The sequence below is a fragment of the Gigantopelta aegis genome, chromosome 6 (assembly GCF_016097555.1).
Source record: "Gigantopelta aegis isolate Gae_Host chromosome 6, Gae_host_genome, whole genome shotgun sequence".
Taxonomy (NCBI): domain Eukaryota; kingdom Metazoa; phylum Mollusca; class Gastropoda; order Neomphalida; family Peltospiridae; genus Gigantopelta; species Gigantopelta aegis.
The window spans coordinates 69,927,632-69,933,631 of NC_054704.1; the positions used below are offsets into that span (position 1 = coordinate 69,927,632).

The window sequence follows — 6,000 nt, forward strand, 5'->3', positions numbered from 1 at the left end:
GACTGGTTGAGTAATTGTTGAATTAAAAATGTCTGATACGGTTTATAAGGTTTAAAAAAAAACATGTTTATTTGTTGATACAAATGCATGGGCCGGCTAGTGGTTAATGTGCGGCATTCTAGAAAGTAATGGTATCGTCAATGTCTCTAACTGCGTTATGCTTCCAATCCTGTTCAGTTTGTTTTCTCGTGCACAGTTCACGAAATCAACATCCGATTTGTTGTCATCTGCATGTCGTTCATTTGTGAGGTTTTCTTCACAGTTCAGGAACATTTTCATTAACAATAAAGTTCAGACATCAGACATACAAAACCCCTAAAACCATTAATTTTGCTAAGTCGATTTTGTTTATTACTTAAAATCACCGACATCGGGTCCACATGACTCATAGTTCTAAATAAACTTAAAATGAAAGAAGATGAATAAATATTCGGTGCATGTAACATGACCTCACACGTGCAAGATCAACAAGGCCAAATAATTAATTTTATATGATTTTTAAACCCTGTTGTTAGAATTTGTTTTCAATTATTAAATATTTGATCTGCAAAAGGTATGAGCATGCTACTGTAGTGAATAGTATTCATAATCCATTCATAATAATTGTAAATAATTTTGAGTGTATAAATTGTGTCAATTAAGAATCAATTCATTAAAAAAAAAAAAATTTTACAAAGTATTCACTGACCAGTATGAACATAATGCCTATCACTAGTATCAGTATTGACATTAAGTGTTAGCAATTGGTGTCTGGTAAAATGTGGACTGGAACAGAACGCTTGACAAACTGAATTTTTCCTTAAAAAAATAATAATTAAACAGTGTTCGTTAAATGTGCATGGTTAAGAAACACATATTTTTTCATGTAGAAGCCTTAAAAATGGAAAATGACGAACCGCACATACACGGATTAATACTTTTTACAAACGCATGTGCTTGAACGTAGTCAGAAACGTTGCACTCTTTCCTATTTACTGGAGGGTGCTTTACTTTTGTTTATTAGAATGGATTGATTGCAATCTATTTTCTTTCACTGAAAACTGTAGAATAGTATTTCCGTAAATATCATACTAGTATTTGTGTTTTTGTCGTTAGGTAAACACAGTTTAGGACACTGATGATGTATCCTACACTATCGAATTCTGTCTCCCAATCGAATTTCGTCCCATATCACTTTTGCTCTTTCTAATCACACTGCGCAAACACAAACTTTAATACTACTCCATATGTATCAACTAACCAAGCCTCGATCAATCAAAATAGAAAATGAGGGTGAAAAAAGTTAAGAAATTTTGTTTCTCCGTTGTACAGTAGCGATAATTCTATTACTGCATACAGAAACCATATCCAAAGGTTATAATATATAAACATGGGCCATTCCGTGGTAATGATTTAAGCCAGGACATGATATTCTGACTCTTATGATCTCCTTAACTAAAAGTCCTTTTTAAATGGAAATGCAGTTTTATCATTTATAGGCTCATTACATATAGTAGTATTAACATGGCAGGCCTAATTTTGTTTTTTGTAAAAAAAAAATTGACTTATAAAGTGAAACGTAAAATGTGCCAGGACATGACTGAAATGGACATGACTTTTTCAACACTGCAGTCAATTCCAAAACTCTGTTCTCCTAGTAGAATGTTTGCTTATTGAAATACACGGTTTAACACAATATCCAGTCTTATTTCTAAATGCCATATAGCAATTTACTAAAAAAATATTCTTTATGATGTAACATTTACTTTTAAAAATTTCAGTACAAGCCAGGACGTAACTTTTTGTCCAGTTCACTTATATAACTAATAAATGATGTATATCAAATACTACTAATGAAACATTGTTAATTTATGAAACCAATGATATTTACTGGTTTTAAGTATTTTTATCATCAAAGTAAGTGCATAAAATCCTAATTAACTGAACTGTCGTTGTGCAAAAAAATGAAGTTCTCATACAATATTCATATAATATACTTTTATAACCAGTAACCATATCATTTTTCAACAAGATTGCTTATCCTGATGTTGCTAAGTCTACCTGTACAATACATGTACAAACTAAAAAGATGAAGTATCTAGGTGTTACTTTTTCATTGGCTGTGGCATCACTTTTGCATTTAGCTCAACATTGATTGTACAAATGTAGCTACATACATTTCTCATAAATTACATGTCCTGCATCAGTAAAGCTTCATTTATAGTTCTATCTATGAATGTTCACTTCAGTGCATGTCAAAATTTGTTTTTCAACTTTATTATTTTAAAATTTTAATTACATTTTTTGTTGTTTGATTTTTTTTTAAAGGTTTTAAAAACATTTTTAACATGCATTGAGATGGATATCTACAGATGCACTATCAATGACACTGAATAAGTTTATGGTAGGCAAGACATTTAATTCTGAAGAATTCTTGTTTGCAATTTACCATATGTTTTAGAATTAAAATATATTATATCAGTTTTCTACCAGAAAGACATTTTTGGGTATGTCACTCCCCCAGAAAGAAAATGGGTTATGTTTAGGGTTAAGAAAATAATACATTAATGATAAGAGTAATTAATTTTGTCAAAAGGTTAACTTTAAGAAAACAAATCTGCCAAAAAATCTGGGTATGGCGCCATACCCATTTTACCCTCTGGCCGAAACCCTTTATATTTTGCCTTTTGCTGGTATTTTTATGATCATCTGATTTACTTGGAATTCAAAATATGAACCCCAGTCAGTATAGAAATTAGTTTTTGGACAGTTTCTTCTTTCTGTTTATCATTATCTGATAGGCCAAACTGTCAACAACGTATATTAACATAAACTTGATGGTTGACAATATCAAATATCTCAACGACACAATTGATTTGAATTCCTCCAACCCAAGTTTTATTATCAATATGTATCTTTACCAATTACATCCTTCACAGGAGGATTCTAATATTCTATATTCTAATTCATGTTTGGATACCCGTATCTGCCAAGGAATAAACTTAAGATTTTAGCAGAACATTGTATTTGAACAATTCTTTGACACGATATTTATTGTATGTAAACACCAGTTTGGATTCACAAAATGGAACATTTGGTATAAAAGTTTGTTTTATTTAACGACGCCGCTAGAGCACATTGATTTTTTATCTTATCATCGGCTATTGGACGTCAAACATATGGTCATTCTGACACTGTTTTTTTTAGAGGAAACCCGCTGTCGCCACATAGGCTACTCTTTTTACGACAGGCAGCAAGGGATCTTTTATTTGCGCTTCCCACAGGCAGGATAGCACAAACCATGGCCTTTGTTGAACCAGTTATGGATCACTGGTCGGTGCAAGTGGTTTACACCTACCCATTGAGCCTTGCGGAGCACTCACTCAGGGTTTGGAGTCGGTATCTCGATTAAAAATCCCATGCCTCGACTGGGATCCGAACCCAGTACCTACTAGCCTGTAGACCGATGGCATGCCACGACGCCACCGAGGCCAGTCATTTGGTATAAATACAATATTCCTTAAATTGGTAGATTATCAATAATTCACTGTTTGGTCAAAACATAGAAGCATAGAATTAATTGATAATAGTATTTTTTTTTATCTACATAAATCCACGTTAAATATTCAAACATACTCCCCAGAACGTCCACTTTCTCTGTTTCCAATTCTTAATGGTAAAGGCAAAAATATTGAAAATAAACGTAATTTCTTTTAGGTACATGTGCATTCTCTAGCCAGTTTTGCCAATTTCTTTATATAGAGAGATTTAATACATTTTTAATCTTTACTCAGTTTAACTTGCCATCTTGAATGTTACGTCCTGGCTCAAAGTTTGAGGTGGTTATTTTAATCATTTAATACAACCAGACATCATTATACCTTTTATTTATACTTGGAACATTGAGGAGGAGGAGGCTTAAAAAGGATTTTTATTTCTGAAAAATAGTTTTTAAATAAAACTAACTTTTATATGTCAAATCAGCCAGGACATGACATTATATATTTTGAAAAATAATTTTATATACAAATTATGATATGAAAGAAGGCAAAGTAGTACTTTCATATGTAGTATATTTTAGATGTGATGTCCTGATACCTAATTTTTAAATTTGACATAACAGTAATGAAATATTACCAAAAAACAAATGTCATGTCCTGGCTTACAAAAATTCTTTTTTCAAATAAAACCGTCATTAAAACCTATAAAACATAAGTAAATTGGCAATAAAAGTATATTTGTATGTGCTTAAGGGTGTTAACTTTAAGTTATAATAAAAACTTAGTTTAACAGATCATTTTGAAATTTCCACACCCATGGACCAAATATCATGAAATGCCCATATATATATTAAAACCTTTATAAATGAAGAGACTAGACTGTCGTCTGCATGATTTTGTCTATATTTACTTACAAGTTACATAACTGACAATCTTAAAGGGGGCGGGTGGGACGTAGCTCAGTGGTACAGTGCTCGCTTGATGTACAGTCGGTCTGGGATCAATCCCCATCGGTGGGCCCATTGGGCTATTTCTCGTTCCAGCCAGTGCACCACGACTGGTATAACAAAGGTCATGGTATGTGCTATCCTGTCTGTGGAATGGTGCATATAAAAGATCCCTTGCTGCTAATCTAAAAGAGTAGCCCATGAAGTGGCGACAGCAGTTTTCCTCTCTCAATATATGTGTGGTCCTTAACCATATGTCCGACACCATATAACCGTAAATAAAAAGTGTTGAGTGCGTTGTTAAATAAAACATTTCCTTCCTTCTCTTAAAGGGAGGGGTGGGTGTGATGTATGGAAGGTCGTTTGTGTCAGATCCACAATTATTATTGAGAAACAACATTTATAGTAGATTTTTACTGTTTGTAGAAGAAAGCTTTTTCTTCTTTTTTCAGCCACCTATAAGTTGTTAACACAATTTTAAGAAAGTCATTTTCCTATATTCATGAAAATTCATTGACTACTTGAAATGCTGTTATGGATGGCATAACTGTTTACAAAGCATCTAAAAAAATCAAATGCTAAAACAAACTAAAGAACAAAAAGCAATAGGAACTTTTGTAATCTCAAATACAGTGGTGCTGGTCGACAACCAATGTTCACCAAAAACACGTTCATAATTGATTTACATTTGCTTCATCGACAATCTGTTGTGTTGTTCGTTCAATTTTATGACGGATGTGGCCTTCCATACATTCCGTGTTTGTGACGTTCACATGGGACGGATTTCGATGGTGTTAAAATGTTTTACAAAAATTCACTTCCTGGTGGGAATTTTACATTCGCTGACAACAAAGGTAAATAATTACAAACATTTTATTATTATTTTACTTTGTATTGGACAAGGTAAACAATGATGTCGTTAAATATATTGGGTTGTTGGACTGAACATGCACAGTAGTGTTTTCCTGCTAATGGGATGGAATTCGATAGGGCCTGGGCCCCGTTCCACAAAGCAATGTTAGCCCTAAGATCACTGTAACTGCACAGCTAACATATGTACTTAAGGTGATCTTAGCGCTAAGATCGCTTTGTGGAATGGGGCCCAGGATACTATGCCACAGGCTGTTGGTTCAAATTTCCACATCGACATTGTTTAAAATAATTTGAATTGGTGCAATTTTGAATACACTGATCAATAACAAATAACAGGGTCATAGGTCAAATGATTTCCATCATATATCACTTCAGTGTTACTATCTTGTAATTGTTTGGGGGACACCTGAGCTGATAAAATTAAATAAGGAAATTTATGACTGCCATCTACTACTCCACCTTCCAAGATTATCACCCTTTTAGGCTTTTATTTTGTAGAGGACTAATCATGAATATGAAGAAATCAATTTAATTATATATACAGTATTTGTTGACAGCGTACTTACCACAAGTTAACAGATTTGGTACTTCAGAAACAAAATAAAACTACTGCTTAGTAAACATCAAAAACAAAGAGGCTAAAATTGCCAGCATAACTTCCTTACAAATTCAACTTTCTCTCTGATGGTGGGGGGTATTAC

General features: G+C 33.1%; 1 protein-coding gene across 1 annotated transcript in view; it reads right to left on the reverse strand.

Moving 5' to 3' along the window:
* Positions 1-6,000, reverse strand: part of LOC121376562 (alpha-1,3-mannosyl-glycoprotein 4-beta-N-acetylglucosaminyltransferase B-like) — a 65,808-nt gene extending 59,808 nt beyond the window's left edge. The window contains exon 1 of the mRNA XM_041504477.1: positions 5,866-6,000. The gene's annotated coding sequence lies outside the window, so the exon portion shown is untranslated. The remainder of the gene's footprint in view (positions 1-5,865) is intronic.